A 19,224-nucleotide genomic window follows, 5' to 3' on the forward strand; every position below is an offset into this window, starting at 1 on the left:
TTCTTTGCTCACATCTTCATCCATGTCTTTGCTGATTTTGAATGACTGCTTCCTAGGCGGTAAACTACTAGCTCAAAGATTATTTTAAGGCCTTTGATAGATATTGCCGAATGGATAAGTCTCATTAAACTTTTCCAAACAATGCATGCCTCTGCTGTGAGTGTCGCAATATACCACAAACACCACAATCGAACACAAAGAATCCTCACCGTAACAGCCCCTGTGAACCGGGACTGTCTGTAGCCACACAGCTCAGAGCTGACAAAATGTTACTATACCATTCGATGCTCTACATTACCATAACTTTACTATTCCGGAAAATTCTTGACCCAGAAAATGAAGTTGCAAATAACTCTCTTTTTGGAACATTTTGAAAATTCACTGATGTCAATAGTAGACCACTCTACCTGCCTGTACTAGGGTAAACTGCCGCTTTTTAGAAAAATAGATTGTTCGGCTATGATCAAATTGTTTACTCTTTGAGGCTTGCTTCAGAATCCTCATCTCTGAGTCCAGCAACCCTATTATAATACATCCTAATATAAACTGTATCACAACCTTGGCTCAGTCCCAGTGGGAGCCCCCCATGGAAGCACCTGCCTTAAACCAGACATGCCTCCCACAACTCACATGAGTGTGCCCCCCTTTTCCTTCCTTCTTAGAAACACTACTGAAAAGGTAGCAGTCTTCCGTACCGCGGTAAGCAATACAGTCAGCTCTGCTGGGCCCGCAAGTCACTTTGGAGGTCTCTGTAGGAAGAGAAGGCAGCGCCTCTTGAGCCCCTGGGAGGCAGGCAGGTGTACAGGACCTTTGTCTGCGTTGTCTCATGTCATCCTCACAACACCCAGGTGGACCAAGCGCTGTGGCTTAAGTTGCCAAATACTACATATTGAGAAAGTGGCCTAATGAATTCTACCGCGGCGTCCAGCAGCTTCAGCCACAACTCCTGTCCTGACGGCCCGTCCCTACTTCATCTCGGGACAAGGTGTTCCTCCATCCCCAGCGCCCTCCCACCGCCACACATCATCACCTGGAGGCGGCTTGGCTCGTGTGTCAAGACAGTATGTCCCACACTGAGTCATCTTTTTTCTTTATGCTCTTTGTTACGAAAATGTTCTCTACATACATAGAAGTAGAGAGTAAAGTTAACATTAATATACCCATCTTCTTGACTTAACCACTTCAAACATATCTTCTTCCTTAATTCATCTGTTTTTCATAGCATTTCATCTTGTTTCCTCCCTATGCATTTCTTTACAAAATTAAATAACCATAATTATTTCCTCTCAAAGCTGTTCTTCCCCCAGCAACCAGCCGAATAGTCTCACTAATTGCGTGTGTGTGTGTGTGTGTGTGTGTGTGTGCGCACGCGCGCGCGGGGCCAGCACTGACTGGACCCTCCTGCACCCCTCTTCCTCCCACCTGGTTCACAGTCTTACACATACATACAAAGTTATTTATTTTCCATATTACAGGCTCGGCCATATTATAAATCTCTGTCCCCTTCCCACCACCAGCACGTCGGTCTCCTAGCCGAGCGTTCTGTTACACTCCGACCGGATGGGAGTTCTTAAAATATGGTGCTGACCGGAGAGACCACAGGTCTGTAGAACATTCCGGGAGCAGGTTTTTGTTCTCTGTTGTTTTACTGGACTAGCACCTCCTGATGTGGTCTCTATCAATTGTCCACAAAAATGCCTATTAAGATGCTGGTGGGAAAAGGATGAAAAAGAAAACATTACAAATCCCTAAAAGCAGACAGACAGGAATTACTGTCAATTCCATTTACTGCTGGAACCTGGAGGCCAACTTCCACACAGGGTTAGGCTGAAGCAGCACATGTGATAGAACAGTCGGGTGTGACCTGACGGACGAAGCGGAAATGGGAAGCTCACACGGCCTGAGAACCACACGAGGCAGCCAGGGTGTCCCTACCACAAATGTGCTCAGAAAGCGCTGTCGTCAGGAAAGAAGCAACAGCGAGGGGAACAGGAGGCCAAGGTGACCTTCCCATAGACTCGGATGCCCCCTGGCCTATCACTTCATACACTGTGGGAAGGAAACGGGCCCCAGAGTCAGTAAATGCTGGAGCCTAATTTTCACATTTCCAAAAAAATATTAATATATGCAGAAAGCAGGGTTAGAAATATTAGTGTCACTCAAAGGAGAATTCAACTTCATGTAGGCCAAGTAGTACAGTGAAAATAAGTACACTTCTAAATAAATAGGTATTTGTAATGAATGTTTATGCAAAAAAAAATTAATGTTTTAAAAAAATATATAAAGTGAAAGAGATAAATTGTCAGCAGTATGAAGAAAAATTAGCAGACGTACTATTGCAGGAGACTATAACACCTTAAGACATAAAAAAGACCCCCAAAATAAAAAGATATAGAGAATATGATCATATAATTTAAAAGACTGAATTAATAACATTTTCTTCACTACAACTAGGGAAGCACCTTATTTTCAGGTGACCATGGACCATTATGAAACATCATCTACTGGGTCACAAAAAAGTACCAATAAATTCCCAGTAACAGAAATTTCATGGGTCATATTCTCTGAGCACACTCCAATAAGAGAAAATAACAAAAATTTAAACAAATGAATGAAAATGTAACCAGTGGGAAATTAAAAATTAATCTTAAATGAATATGGAATCAAAGACAAACTAAAATGGAAGCCAGTTTTGGGGGAGACAAAAAAACTGAATTCAAAACTTACCAAAATGGTGGGGTACACATCTTAAATGCTTTACTATTAGAAAGAGAAATTTAACATAGATGAGCCCCTTGAAAAACTAAGAAAAACGGAGAAAATAAAAATAAGCAGAAACAGAAATAAGAATGTGCCACAGCAACAGATTTAGAACATATTTTTTTAGGTATAGGAAAATGCTATGTACAATTCCATAGTTATAATTTGAAAATTCAGTTGAAATAAGCTATTTGCTAGGAGAGCAAAAAGCTATCAAGATCCCCTTTAAAAGTAGTAGAACACTGGAATACGCCAAAAACCGTGGGAAAAAATCAATAAGTTATCAAAAGGATTTTGAGGCTCTGAGACCAAGTAGTTTTTAAGAATAAATTCTGTGAAATTTCTTAGAAGATACTCACCACAAAAATACCTATGTATGTACACACACACACTGCTGTCTATCCTAAGTGTGGAACAAGATAAATTGCTTCCCAAGTTATTTCATAAAAATACCATAATATAGAATCCAATAAATGACAGAAGACAGCACTAAAACGAAAACTACAGACTAGAGACACTTATGAATATAGATGCAAAATCCTCTTTAAATATCAATAAATTAAATTCAATAGTGTGTTTTTAAAATCACTTGGGACAACCATCTCTGTGGTTTAATATTGAGAAATCTGTTAATCAAATCAACAGGTAATATTAACTCAATTGATGCAAACCGAAAGCATAAGACAAACTTCCCAACTCTTCCTATTTTTCCAAAAGAGCTTTAAGCAAACCGGGTGAAGATACTTCCTTAGCATGATAAAAGAGATCCATCCTGACCCGACAGCCTCCATAGACTTAGGAGTAAATAGGGTGAAAAGAGTCCAGTTATTACCATCATTCTTCAACAACCTTGTGAAGCCTAGCCAAGGCATTACAGCATGAGATGAAATAGGAGGAAGAGAGGTGACAGGATTATCATCACATCTACTTAGAAAACCCAAGAGAACAAAACGAAAATCTACTGCAACTAATGAGACAGCTGAACAATGATGGTGGGTACAAATTTTTTGAAAACCTGAAAATAATCTTTTGAAAATATACAATGGAAACAATTTCAACAACAGAAACACAGTGGAGGAAAAAAACAGACTAAAACATATAGAAATAATTTAAATATGAAATATATGAGAACTATAAAATATATAGAATTACAAAACTTGGATGACAGAAAGAAAACAGGCATGGATAAATGGAAAACCATACCACATTCCTGGAAAGGAAGAGTGAATAACGTAAAGATATTAATTCTTTCCAAATGGATGTCCATATATTATGAAATTCCAATAAAAAACCCAATTTGAATTTTTTTCCTTTTAGAACATGACAAAGTACTTTTAAAGTTAAGCTGGAATAAAAGCTAAGAAAAACCAAGCGAATTTTGTAAAAGGGTAATAATAAAGAAGACTTTCCTCCCCAGACATGAACCATGTTTGACAAAATCGTAATGATTAAATCAGATTCTACTGGTTCAATAATTGACAGAAAGATCAGTGAAAGCGAGGAAATTTGCCTAATATATGTAACAATGTATCAGATGACAAGGGTGACATGATGGATGTGGAAGCGGGTGGCGGTGTGGGGGAAGATTGGAATTTCAAACAGGATGGAGAGGAAGGGTCACAGGGGAGGTAAGCTGAGCAAAGATTTGAAGGCGATGGAGTGAGGGCTAACCCACCTGTGTATCTCAGAGGAGAGCTTTCCGGAGGCAACAGCAACTGCAAAGCAAGGCAGGGAAGCAGCAGAAATGGGGCCCGAGAGGTACTGGGGACCATGTGGGTCTTTTAGGCCATTATTTTAGTTTTTATTCCAAGTCAGACTGCAAGCCATTGAAAGGTACAGAGCAGAGGCATGGTATGATCTGTCAGTTTTATGTGTTCACTCTGATTGCTTTTTTAAAAATAGACTGTAAAGAAACAGAGGTGAAACAGAGAAGAGTTGTTTCCAGTGTCTACAGTTTTCACTCATACATATATTCTTGTATTTGCTTTTTTAATGCCCTTGTAATCATCAGCATATCTTATCTAAGAAGATTATGGACAGGCTTATTTTTTTCTTCTCTCCCCGGAACCAATATTAAAACAATTACTAATGTATTTGATTGATTGTAGGCTCTATACTAAGTTTTCTTTTTATAAACAAAAATGTTGGTATATTGAAGAGAAAAAAAAGAAACAAGGGTGAAAACAGCACCATCAGTTGAAGCCTATTGCAATAACCCACCCAATATATGGGGAACAAAAAACAGTGAAGGTGGTAAGGATGATTCTGGAGAAGGAAGAGTCAACAGGATTTCCTGGAGTGGAAGTCAGCTGTGAGCGGGAGAGAGGGGTCAACGGGGATCTAAAGCGTCTGGCCTGAGACGGGAAGATGGAGTGTCCTCAGCTGCGCTGGGATGACCTCACAGAGAGCAGCTCTGGAAGAGAAGCTCTGGAATTTACATCCAGGCAGAAATACTGAGAAACCTAGGGTATGCCCAGGAGAGTTCAGGGGAGAGATCCAGGCTACAGGTGTAAATCCGTGAGTCAGAACATAGGAATTTTATTCAAAGCCACGCGTCTAGATGACACCACGACGCGAGTGAGCAGAGTCCTTGGACTGAGACCTAGCGCCTGTCAACACTGAAAGTCAGGGTCACGAGGAGGACAAGCAAAGGGGACAGTAAGGGGACTGCCAGTGAGGCAGGAGTTACGGGGGCGGAAGAGACAGCGGTGGATGGCGCAGGATGATGATGGGCCAGACTGTCGGAGACTGAACAGGGACCAATGGACTTGACGATGTGGAGCTCACTGGGGATAATGATAAGACGTTTTCCGGTGGAAAGATGGGATATAAAGGCTGACTGTAAACAGGTTCAAGGAAAAAAGAAAAAATGACGTCTCTCTGTAGGACAACTCTTTGTAAAGAGGAACAGAGAAAGTGGGAAGAAGCTGGAGCTCCTGGCAAGGTGAAACATTTGGAAAATAGATTTAAAACAGATCTTCACGCTAGTATATACTGCAAAGAAAATCCAGATGGCTCAAAGAATTAAATGTAACATAAAATAGTAAAGCATTCACAGGACAATATAGGTGAATATCTAACATTAGGGTGACGATTGATAATGTAAGCACAACAAAAAGGAAGATACACACAATTTTTTGATTGCAAAAATGCCAGAGAACCACAAAATAAGTAAGTCAAATTCTTGAGGAATACATGATGCAAATACATCTTACAAAATTACCACTCACGCTATGTATCAGGGAGACACGTAGACCAATAACTTCAGAGAAAAAACATGAAAACATCAAGGGAAACTCAGCAAAGATCAAACAAGAATACAACTGAGTGGCATGGACTAATATATACTACCAAATGTAAAATAGATAGCTAGTGGGAAGCAGCCGCATAGCACAGGGAGATCAGCTCAGTGCTTTGTGATCACCTAGAGGAGTGGGATAGGGAGGGTGGGAGGGAGGGGATATAGGGATATATGTATACGTATAGCTGATTCACTTTGTTATAAAGCAGAAACTAACACACCATTGTAAAGCAATTATACTCCAATAAAGATGTTTTAAAAAAAAAAGAAAATACAACTGACTTATAGTACATGTGAAAAGCATTCAAAATCATTTGTAAATCAAGAAATTACAATCATAGTAAAATGAGATAAATTTTTAAATTCTCAAATTATAATCAAAAGTCATTAAACTTTAAGTTCTTATATTCACTGTTGGTAAGGTTCTACTGAGGGTATGGTCTCAAGGTTAAAGATAAAATCTTACCAGAAAGCAAACTGGCTCCATCAGTGCCTTTAGGTTGTTCATGAGTTTTAAACATTAAACATTTTTAAACTTCTAAAAATTTATCTTAACAAATCACTTAGACAAATATGTGGACAAAAGGATATTTATTAAGTATTATTTATAATGTTTGAAATTTTAAAACTATTGAAAGAACTGTTTAATTATCGTACGTGCAAATGATGACATCATATATATATTAAAACTTGCATTTCCTTAAATTGTTTAAGATGGTACTCAAAAGTTTTAATGTAACATAACATGCTGCAAGGGTTAAGAACACAGAATCTGAGCCACATGGCCTAGTTTCAAACCCTGACTCTGCTTACTGACGGAGGGCCCTCGAGGAAATTATTTTGGGAAAATGCACGATGGGAAAGATAAGTACCTCATGGAACTGGTATGAACATTAACTGATACTCATAAAGTGCTTGCAACAGTGCCTAGCACATGTTAATCACTTATTCTAAAACCAAACTTTGTTAAACAGTGAATAAAATATTCGTGTTGTAGTAACTGAAAAAAGTAGGATGCAAAACTATGCATTATGTGAAGTTTCATTTAAAAATAATATATACACAGAAAAAACTGAAAGAAAATATTTTAAAATATGTGCGGTTCCGTCTGAGCAAGAGCATTCACTTCTTCTCTTGATAAGCCAGCTGTCAGTGTTGCTTCTGGCTTCGGAGTTCTGCAGTTGGGTACAATGTGTCTAGATACGTATTGTATTTATCTTGCTTTCAATCTGCTGTGCTTCCTGAATCTAAGGGTTTTGTTTTAATTCTGGAAAAGCCACTTGCAATGTCTTTTTCCTTTCCTTCTTCTGGACTCTAATTAGACACATGTTAGACCAGTCCTTCAAGGCTCTGAAGTCCAGTACTGGTTTCTTCATGTTACATCCACAGGTCCCAAACTGTTGGTCACAGAGTGCTCGGGAACCACAGTGACCTCAAAGGGACACTGTGGAATTTTCAATTTTTGAGGGAAACAGCAATGTCTGTGGGATACCATGCAAAATATTACTAGTAAGTCGTTTGGGCCTAACTACTGAGAAAAAAAAAAAAAAGGTAGTTCTTTTGATCTAGGGGTGCTGTGAAAAAAAAAAAGTATTGAGATACTAAAAAGTACTGATAAAATAAGGTAGGTTGGGAAACTATTCTACCTTCTCGGCATTTTCTTATGATGTATCATCCAGGTCACTAATTCTTTCTATAGCTGAAACTAATGTACTTTTCATCCATTTATTGAAATTTTACTTTCCATTATTATATTTTTCATTTTTAGAAATTCTATTTGGTTATTTGAAAAATACAGCTGGTAAATTTTTATGTTCTTTTGTTCCTTAATTACATTCTGACAGTCACTTTTATTTCTTTTAGCATAATTATACGTACATATTTTATATTCCAAATGTGAAAAAGTTGTACCATCTGCAGTTTCTGTCCTATACTTTATTACGTGTGCTGACTTTTGTTCATAGGATGTGTTTCCTCGGGTGTATGGTGAGCTACACTTCTTAAAGATCTGTGGAAATGCTAGTGATGACTGGACCTAAAGTACATTCCTTCACTGCAGATTGCATTTGCTTATTTGGAGTCTTACCAACCTGGGCTCAATTTAAAATTTTATCTTGCAGGTTATGAGAGCCACACAGAAATTGTGTATTACACTCAAACTCCCGTGAAGGCAGTTTTGTGGTTAAGGATAGTCAGAGAAGCCTCTCTTTCCCTTCCCATCCAGGGGGGTCTTCAACTAGGCGAGTATCCCCACCCTCTCCATCTGCAAGGCAGACTCTGTCGCATTTTCTCCTTTGGGGGTCTTGCCTTTGGAGTCCGTGGCTCCAGGACAGAATCTATGATCCCCGCTCCCACACTGTGTCCAGGTCCCAGGCTTTCTCCACTATCCACACACAGTCTTTCAAATTCAAGCTCTGGGAAACAAGCAATAGGAAAATATCCTAGAGCAAAACTGGCTTCAGTGCAGCCTTTTTTTTTTTTTTTGGCTGCACTGGGTCTTCGTTGCTGCGCACGGGCTTTCTCTGGTTGCGGCGAGTGGGGGCTCCTCTTCGTGGCGGTGCATGGGCTCCTCATTGCGGTGGCTTCTCTCGTTGCGGAGCACAGGCGCTAGGCACGTGGACCTCAGCACTTGTGGCTAACAGGCTCTAGAGCACAGGCTCAGTAGTTGTGGCGCAGGGGCTTAGTTGCTCCGCGGCATGTGGGATCTTCCCAGACCCGGGCTCGAACCTGTGTCCCCTGCACTGGCAGGCGGGTTGTTAACCACTGTGCCACCAGTGAAGTCCCCAGCCTATCTTTTTGAAGTAATATGTTTTCACTGCTTTGTGCTCCTTGAACTTTCCTTGCTTTCTTGCCAAGTCACCATGCATTTTTAAATATTTATTTAAATATATTTTCCCAGTGTTCTAAAATATTCTATACTGGGAATGTTTCTGTGTATGCCAAGTCTGCCATATCACTAAAAAAAAGGAGGGGAGAAAGCATCTCCTGTATTTTCTACACTGTGGACAGAGTACCTTTGTAATTAGGTGGAAATGCACTCATTTTTCCCACATAAGCTCCCTAGATCCTCAACTACGTGGTCCCTCATTCTGGTCCCTCTACTGAAATGTCTTTGTCTTTGACACATTCCTGTTTTACGCAAAGTCCGGGAAAATCCTGCCTCCTCCACAAAGCCTTCCAGAGTTGTATCTGTACCTTTCTTTGAGGATTTATTCTTTTCTAGTATCAGACCATCTAAATATAGCAGACATTGCTCATTTGTGATTATCGAAGATAAAGCTTTGACCATGTGCAAAGTTTTCAAAGTTTCATCGTACTGTAATTTTGCTGAGGCCAAAATTTGGATGCAGTATTCAAGGAATACATTGTTCATTTCTTAAAATTAATTAAAAAAAGCTAACATACCTATTGCAACAAGAACAACAGTGAAATAGTCCATTTCTTATATTGTCACTTTCAAAAGAAAAGATTCAGTAAGGAAATAAGGAAAACCCACAAGCAGGCAGTGTTAGAAAGTGACTCCAGGAGCTCCTGGAAACAACTAGGGAGCCCTGGGCACCCATTCCAAGTTCACCCATGTTTATCTCCATATACACGCTAAAAAGCTGGTAAAACTTCGGTTCTGTCAAGGGGGAAAAGAGTTTCCTAAGAGGAAAACTGGTGTCTACTGTTGGCAGTGAACACAATGAGAAAATGAGGAGATCCAATCAAATGATGGATATGGTCAGGAAGTAGACTTTTAAGAATAAATTTAAGAGCAAAGGTTCAGATTCTACTGTTGCTGAGACATGAACGATTCTACCCCATGTTCTGTATGGAAACTGGGTAAAGCAATTCATGAAACTATTTCAGCAAGTGCTCTGGATAGCGTAAAATTTGCCCAAGTGAGAACAAGCATGGTGGATAGTTTATGTTAACAGCAAAATTTATTTTAATGGCTTTATAAATTACTTGAGTCCCGTATTTATAGAATCAGTGAGTCCAAAGGGGTCACTTAAATTTTTCAGTTATATTTTATTGAATTTTATGCAGGAAATTATATGCTATAGTAAGATTTATGAATATGGGGATTCTTGAAGGTCTCAGGGTGTATCCCTTGCAAATGTCAAGGATTTTATGAATGTTTATTATGTCCTAGAAGGCATTTAACTCCTCTTCCTCACTTCACCTAATAGAGCTTTTCCCAAAGTAACCACACATCAGTATTTGCTGAAAGAAGGAAAGAAGGGAAAAAAGGAAGAAAATAAGGAAGTTGTTCTGATCTTTATGTTGCTTTTCCACATCTTTGCATTTCTCCTGGGGTGATCGTATTTAAGTAATGTCAGAGGGATTAAGCGAGGAATATAAAGTCCTTCTTCAGTTTCCATTTGTGGAATTACAGCAAATAAATAACATCCTCATTCATTATTAATAGGCTTTCTAGAGATCAAAAAAGTGGATTCCAATTTCCAATGAATAAGTCTACGGGCAATTATTTGCAGTTTAAATAAAAGAAAAGGCATTTCATGTGGACGATACAAACAAGTGGATAATTAAAGTACAGTAACTGATTTCCATAAGTAATGAAGATGGGAAATTATCTCTGACTTTGCTTGCAAAGCTCAGTTTCAACTCCATCCCCCATGAAGAGGATTAACCACTTTCCACTCTACCCTCCTCTCCAGGTGGGGGGAGGAGGGAGTGATGCACATGGCAGCTTTGTTCAGACAGCGTTTAAGAGGGAGCTAATTTCAGCTACTCACACTTGAAAACAAAGTAGTGAGCCTGTGCAGTTCTTCTTACAAATTCTAATTAAGAGCTATAAATAACATTTTCCAAAACGCACAAGCACACCCTCGCCACACTCACCGTGCAGCCACACACAAACACACACGAAGAGCGGCCACAGTTGGGTGGTAATGACTTTTAGAACAAGGAATATATTGTTCATTTCTTAAAATTAAAAAAAAAAAAAAAAGCTAGTATACCTACCGCAACAAGAACAACAGCGAAATAGTCAGTTTCTTATACTGTCACTTTCAAAAGAAAAGATTCAGTAAAGCAATAAGGAAAACCCGCGAGCAGGTAGTGACAGTAGATGAATGGCAAAGGGTGATGCATTTTGGAGCCTCCATTGAGTTGATTTCTGACTCAGCCCAAAGGAAGGCAGAATATAGGGAGAGTGAGCAGGGAATTGTGTGGCCATCTTCTGTCTTTTGGCCCCCTATCTCCCAGGCTTTTGATAGAACTCCCCTACCCTGAAAGAAGGCTGAACATGCAGTACAGTTAAAGTCAAAATTCCCATATTGAGTGAATTAACAGTTTCATCCCATTCACTTTTCTCCTGCAGGTTAGTTCTCTCAGGATCTGAGCGTTCTGATCTATGAAGCTCAGAAACGTCAACTCGAAGTCCATCATCCCATAGTAAAAGTTCCCACACTCGTGTGTGAGTGCCAGGACATAGTAATGTCCGGTAGCAAGGAAGAGCTGTGAAAATGAAAGAGCGTAAAATTAGAGAAACATGGGCTCTGGCCCAGTCCCAGCATTTACTAGCTGTGTGACCTTGAACAGGTTACTAAAATCGCCAGAGTTTCTTCATGTGTAAAGTGAGGATAATTGTAGCACCTCACACATACAGTTCTTCTGAGAAGCAAGTGTAATACTTTATGTGAAAACCCTTACGTGACTACGTAGCCCTAAACCCTGTCCCCTGGTGTCACCCAGCAGTGTGCTGGAAGGCTTTTCTGTTTTGGTTCATTATTTACACATACTCTTGGCTTTGCTTCTTTTTATCTAAGTCTAATGACTGTGCAAGTTTTTAGCACACCTGTCTAATTTATATGATGCTATATTTCTCTGACAGTAAAACAACATTTATTTACTGTTAGGTGATAATGTTGCTCAACGACCAGGGCCCAGATCCTAGTATGTTAGGCATCAGCCCAGCCCAGCATGTCATTAGGTAGAGTTACAAAAGGATGGACTTCATGCCATCTGCCACAGACAGAAGCCATCACCAATTATGTCCATAGAGTCTATAATGAGATGAAGAGCAGAAGCCCCTTCCTCCGCCCACTCTCTGGACACCCCTTTTAGGTCCTTCCAGGGGAATCAAGAGGGATTGGGGTTCACGGTGTAAATGATTTAATGTCATGTGCACTTGGGAAGTTGTGGGTCCGTCCATAGAGATCTCCCATGGGGGACAATTAGTGCCTGGTATACATTTCCTTCAGAGACCTGTCACACCTCTGCAGGTGGCTTCTCCCTCATCCTTTTTCCAAACACCCGAGATGACCAGAGCAGATCATCTAACATTTCTTAAGTACACCATGCAGTGCAGTCCCTGTGCTATTCACTCTTGCCTGGAATGCCTTCACACTCCCACTTCTGACACCCACCCACCTTCTCTGTCTGCCAAGTTCTACTTACCTCAAAGAAACAACTCAAAAATCATCTTATCTATAAAGCAGTTCCCCCTACACCTTCCCTAATGGAAGATTTAGTCACTCCATCATCTTTTCACCCGTGACTCTTCACATTAGGAAGCATTTTTCAAAGTGTACACGGGGTGGGCCTAACAGGAGAGGAAAATGTTCTGAATCTTACACATTCTTGTGTCCCCATACTCCTACCCAGGGAGGTGTCAGCCACATAATAGGTACAACAGTAAATGTCAACGCATGGAGAAAATGGAAGACCCGCTACCTTGAAAGCCTTAGAAAACCTAAGCCCCTGTTCCTCAAACAGATGACACTGAGGTTTAATTAGGAAGATAAGTCTGAGCCACGTGGGTCCCTTTACCCATCCCAAATCCTACAAAGTGACAAGTAAGACATGTAGGGCAAAAAAAGAGGATGCTCGTAAGAGCACTGGAGACAGAGCTGTACCAGTGAACAAGGATGTTGATGATCCTCTAAACAACAGAAAGAGTACAGGATCAGAGTTATGGAAACAGCGAAACCAGCTAAACCAAGAATCCAAAATACATTACTCTTCAAGAGAAGACTTGTGGACGGAGAAACCCACGGAGTTCCGAGTGCATAGTTTATAGAAAAAGTGTGCACGGGGTGACCTGAGCTTGTGCTTAGGTCTCTAGGGCTGTTGGCCCTGATCCTCCACTTGACCAGTCAGCAGGGGGCCCTGGTATTTGCCCCACTTGTAAAGCCGTTTGTGTGGGTACTGAGTCAAAGAGACACCAAGAAATTAAGACCTAGCAGATGGTTTCTCCCAGGATGGGAGATACTTATACACAAAGGCAGACCCCACCTGGTACATCGCACCCAGCGGCACACCAGGAGCCTCTTTCCATAGCCACAGGGAGCAGAGCACAGGCGGCAATCACAGCACCAGCCCAAGAGGAGAAGAAACCTCCAATAAAAAGGGAAACAAACAAATCAGGACCCACACACCATTTGAAGGGAGCTAACACACATTCTTTTAAAAAAAAAAAAAAGTACTTAATAGAACAAAGATAAAGATTGTAAATCATGTTAATATCCTTAGAGTTCTTTATATAACACTGAATCTTAAAACAGAAACAACTAGATCTTGAGACAAAACAACTGATCTTCAAAGTAAAATAAATGCTAAAACAATACCATAACAGATGTAGCTGAATCACTTGGTAAGCTGGAAAACGCAGCAAATGGTTTCTCCTAGAAAAATCTTAAGAAATAGAAAGCATAAGAGAAAATTTAAGAGACATGGAGAAGAATTCTGGAAAAGAGGAATGAACAGAAAAATCAAAATAATTGAAGAAGTTTACTTAAAGCTGAAGAAATACATAGTTCATCAGATTAAAAGGACCTACTCTGTGCCAAAGAACAAGTTTTAAAAGGCCCAAAACTTTAATCATCATTGTGGAGTGTCAGATCATCACAGAGAAAAATCCTAAGGCATTCCAAAGGCAAAATGATGGATTACTCACAAAGATGTGGGGATTACATTTACCATTCATTTCTCAACAGCAACACTGGATGCTAGAAAAATCCAGGCTCAATGCTATTTTGAACCCAGATTCCATATCTGTCAAACTTGCCTTCAAGTTTGGGGACAAAATAAAGGTTTTGGACCTGCAAAGAATTGGGAATTTTGCCACCCACAAATACTTTTGAAAAAACTTATGAAAGGATAATCCAATAAAATAAATAACAAAACCAAGAAAAAGGATACAAGAAAGAATAGTGATCAGAGAAAACACGGAAAGTTACAGTTAAGTTTAAATAACTGTCGATGCATGATATTTTAAAAATGCACAAAATAACCATCTTGAACTGAAATCCCAGATGTTCTCAGCAGTGGAATCTGCCAGAGAGGGTATAGGAAGTGTAAGACTACTACAATTTTTTTTCCTATATAAGAGTAAGATATAGATACTATAGCTGTTGACAGAATTGTTAAAATTGTTAAAAAATATAAGTATAATCACTGGGAGAACAGAAATAGATATATAAGTTCCAAATGACTAGGGAGGAAATTTAATGGAACTATATATATATATATATATATATATATATATATATATATATATAGTTATATAGTTATATAGTTATAGTTATATATATAATCAGTTCAAAGGGCAAGATAGAAAGAATAGCACAAAGTATATCACAATCACCAAAAAAAGTCCATTTTAAACTCAAAAAAAAATCAGCTATATGTAGACTATGAGAGGCCCACTGAAATTAAGACAAAATGGATTTTTTTTAAAGATGTAAAAATATATACTAGGCAAATGGTAATAATAAAAATGACTATAAAATGGTAGAGCATAGCAAAATTAACATCAGGAAAGAGAATAAAGTATTGATACAAAGCATTAAATAGGATAAAGTGGATATCTATGATTACTGAAACATGCAATCCAATAAGATGCAATAGTCAAACTTGTCTGCATCTAAATACAAAGCTCAGTGTATGCGTGTGTGTGTGCAGCAAAATCTGATGAAAACACAAGGAGAAACTGAAAAATCCACAAACAGAAAGGAACTTTATCCACAGCCCCCTTTCAACAGCTGACAGATCAGGTAGAGAGACAGAAATGGAGGGAGGGGAGGAGAGTGACTAAGGGAGAGAGAAGATGTTCTACAAGTCACTCGAGAAGAACTGGAAAAACCAAGTAAAAAAAATAAATAGAAATTTGTTCATGACTTTCTCAAAAGTTTTCAAATTTTTTCTAAAATAGAGCTACCTTTAACAAAAATAAGACAAAACAGAAAACCACACCATCACACACCCAGATGAGTTTATAAGAAAAATTCCAACCGTTTCAGAGAACAGAAAATTAAAATACCAGCCTAACGCTGATACCAAAACCAAGCAAAAGCCACAAAGAAGAAATCAAAGGAGCAATTTCATTTTTGTAATTAAATAAAATATTTAAATAAAATATGAACAAATCAAGTCCAGCTGTGAATTAATAGAATACTATATCATGGCAAACCAAGTTTAACTCAGGAATACCAAAATGGTGTAACATCAAGAAGGTATTAATGCAACTGGGTATGGTTAATAGGTTAAAATAGAAACCCAGTATGATCTTCTTAATAAAGGCTGAAAAGCATTTTCATAAAATCTGACAGACATGTCGGAGTAAACAAACTTTTTGGCCAGCTGGAAAGAAATGGAAATGTCTTCAATGCTATGAAGGCTTTTTGCAGAAGTCTACAGCAACTATACATAAGATGACTCACTAATAGCACTCCTATTAGAGTTAGTAAGAAGAAAAAAAGGAATAGTCCTTTTCAGCATTACACTGCAGGCCTAGCCAATAAAAATGTCGAAGTAAATACATAAGTGGTATAAAGAAGTAAAGGCATCTACAGAACTGTCATAATTTTCTACAGTACGATCTCCCTTCTCTAGAAGAATCAGACTCTACAGATAAACTATTAAAATAAGACAAACTGTTAGAATAAGAGAGTTCCATAAGGTGACAGACACATCATCACATATAAAAATCAGTAACTGTCTCGTACGTTAGCATATAGTATAAACTAGAAAACATAATGAAAAAATAAATCCTGATCATATGCACATACTCACACCCATATACTATAAAAAGCAGTTGGAAAAAAATACCCAGGAATAGCATTAAAATTTGGGGGGAGAAAAAATACTAGAAGTCAGTTGCTCTGTCAGTTTACTATCTACCATATTAAAAAGAAAAAAAAAACTTGTAAAAACAATTGGATTATTGATATTAAAAAGTAACAATCTGAGAATTGAGAAACAGATCCATGAATATATAGGCATCCACTTTATGATAAGGTATGAAAGTGCCATTTCAAGTAAGTACAGAAAAGAGGGACTATTCATGTAAATGTTTCTAAAAAGAGAAAGCTAGATATCTCACACTAAATGCAAACAATAAGTTTCAGAATTTCAAAAGGATTAAAGAGATAAACTGTCAGTCAATCAACCAATAAGCCTTTATGATTTTTCCCCAAAATCTTGGTTAATAAATAGTCATTAACAGCACAAATCACAGTGGAAAAGGCAGCCAAATTTGATGAAAGAAAAATTTTTAACTTTTGTAGCATTATAAAACAGTATATGCAACATTACAGGACATAGGAATATCTCTGAAAAATATTTAACATATAATCAGACAAAAGCTTAATATTTAGTACCATGCATATATCTATGTGTGGGTATATACAGTATTCCAAATTTAAGAAAAAGTTAGAGCCTACCAGAACACAAACTATATTAAAAAGTATCTCTAATAAGATTTTCAAGTGGCCAATAAATATATAAATGTTTAAAGCCCCACCAAAATCTATAAAATGCTAAAAATAATAACAAATATACCTAATATTTGTTAAGTGCTTGCTTCTGGCCAGCGACTCTTAGGGTTTGACACGTGCAAATTATCAAAGGCTTACACCAGGCTTTGTGGTGGGTATTTTCCCCACTGCAGAGAAAGGAAGGGGGAGCAAGGAGAACTGAAGGAACTTGCCCACAGCACACAGTTAGTGGTGGGGCAATTTGAAGTTAAACCATGTCAGTCTGGCTCCCAAACCAGTTCATCTCTCTGCCATGATTTTTTTTCACTGATGAGTGAAAATGATGAATTGGTATAATTCTTTTAAAAGGTTAATATTCAGTGTTGGTAAGAATGAGGGAAAACCTTTATCCTCAAACAGTCTTGGTGGACGTGTAAATTGATAAAGTCTTTTTGAAGGGCAATATGGCAGACCCTTTCAAAGCATTTTAAAGCAGACCCAAGAATTCTACCTCCAGGAAGCTATCATTAAGAAACAGTTGACATATGCAAGAGATGTTTGAAAAAGAATGTCGTGGCAGCATTATTCGTAAGAGTGGAAACTCAGAATCAACATATATGTCAGTAAATAGGCTTCTGGTGAAACAATTTGGGGAATATCTCTACACAATAAAATAGCATTCAGCCTCTGATAAGAATGAAGTAGGTTTATATGAACTGATATGGAATGACTGTGAATCTGACTATTCCTTGAAAAAAAGCAAGTTGCAAAAACAAACCCTTTTATATTTTTTTAGAAAGGAAGGAAGGGAGGGAGGCAGAGAGGGAGAGAGGGAGGGAGGGAGGAAGGAAGGAAGATTTGCATGTATGAGTGTAATTGTTTGGAAAAAGAACTACAGAGAGGCACACCCAGCTGTTCTCACCATCACCCATGTTTCCTGCAGGAAAGAGGAACAAATGTGTTGGGTTGAAAGGCAGGGAGAGGAAAAAGATCAACTTTAACATCACACTTAATAATAATGGCTATTCCTTGAATCTTTTGCAATGATAAGATGCTCATGTAATGAAAACAATAATACAAAGAAAATTAAATAAGTGATGAAATTGAAACTCAATCCACAGAAAACCCACACAATAAGAGGAAAACGTTGGGCACCATATTATTTGCCACAGTTGCATGTGTCATGATCAATTCAGGGTCATGGCAGGGGTATAAAACATCTAGAATATAAATAAATCACTCTAGAGGTCCAGGGTTAGTTAACTTTCTTTTTAAAAGAACCCAGATCAATCTTTTATACAAACTTCACAACATCTTCCTATTTTAGGAGAGACTTGGGCTCCACCCAGGGTGTTTTTGTTTTTTTTTTGTTTGTTTTTTTTAACATCACGTCAAATTGTTTGCTAAGATCTGTTGGCAATTCAGCCTGGAGTTTTCAGATTCCCTCTCATTTTACCAACGTGAAGCTGCATCCTTAACACGAGGTTGATCCCCCACTAGTTCACAGACAGATGCAGAGTTAGTTGGGGCAGAAATCACTTTTGGTTCCTGTTCTCTCTTCCTTGTTAAAACACGCACAGCATCCTTCACTCCAGTTAATCAGACTCACAACACTCCATCCCGGGTGAAAATAACGGGCCCCGCTGTACTGCCCTTTCATTGCCGCAGCTGACACCTATTACCCCCTCGAGGCACCAATCTCCCTAGTCAGGATCACTCAGCCCTGAAGTGTGTTACACGGTGTGCATGCCACACTTTTATTTATTTATTTTTTATTTCTGAACTTCTTTTTATTTTTTTTAATTTTTTTGTTTTTAACATCTTTATTGGAGTATAATTGCTTTACAATGGTGTGTTAGTTTCTGCTTTATAACAGAGTGAATCAGTTATACATATGTTCCCATATCTCTTCCCTCCTGTGTCTCCCTCCCTCCCACCCTCCCTATCCCACCCCTCTAGGTGGGCACAAAGCACTGAGCTGATCTCCCTGTGCTATGCGGCTGCTTCCCACGAGCTATCTATTTTACGTTTGGTAGTGTATATATGTCCGTGACACACTTCTTTTGTCAGAAGCGGGAATTCAAGGCCACTGAGCCTCCATCCCGGTTGAGGAGCTGCATGGGTGGGTCACCCACAGCGGGCAACCTGCACTGAGAAAGGGAGCCTCGGGGGTCCTATTAACATGTGTCTGTGTAGCACACCTGAGACCCAGAAGAACAGGACTGCAGCACGCAGGTGCCAGCTCTCCTCTGTCCGCAATGGGGACCTCTGAGAACAGCCAGCCACTGAGCTTCTTCTAGATGCTTCCACACCCTTCAAGTAGCGGCAGAGAGTAGGACACACAGGCTGCAGCCTCCCTCCTGCCTTCTCCAAGCCGTACAAGCAAGAGGAGCAGGGAATAAAGAGGGCGGCGCTTAATATGTTTTGAGAGAGAAAGCAATACACTAGTCACTTGGT

The 19,224-nt window shown here is 39.0% G+C and overlaps 1 protein-coding gene across 2 annotated transcripts in view; it reads right to left on the minus strand.

Moving 5' to 3' along the window:
- LOC103020984 (opioid-binding protein/cell adhesion molecule) overlaps positions 1 to 19,224 on the minus strand; it is a 1,085,929-nt gene that overhangs the window by 994,344 nt on the left and 72,361 nt on the right. The gene's annotated exons all lie outside the window — the stretch shown is intronic.

This window comes from Balaenoptera acutorostrata, chromosome 9 (assembly GCF_949987535.1).
Source record: "Balaenoptera acutorostrata chromosome 9, mBalAcu1.1, whole genome shotgun sequence".
NCBI lineage: Eukaryota > Metazoa > Chordata > Mammalia > Artiodactyla > Balaenopteridae > Balaenoptera > Balaenoptera acutorostrata.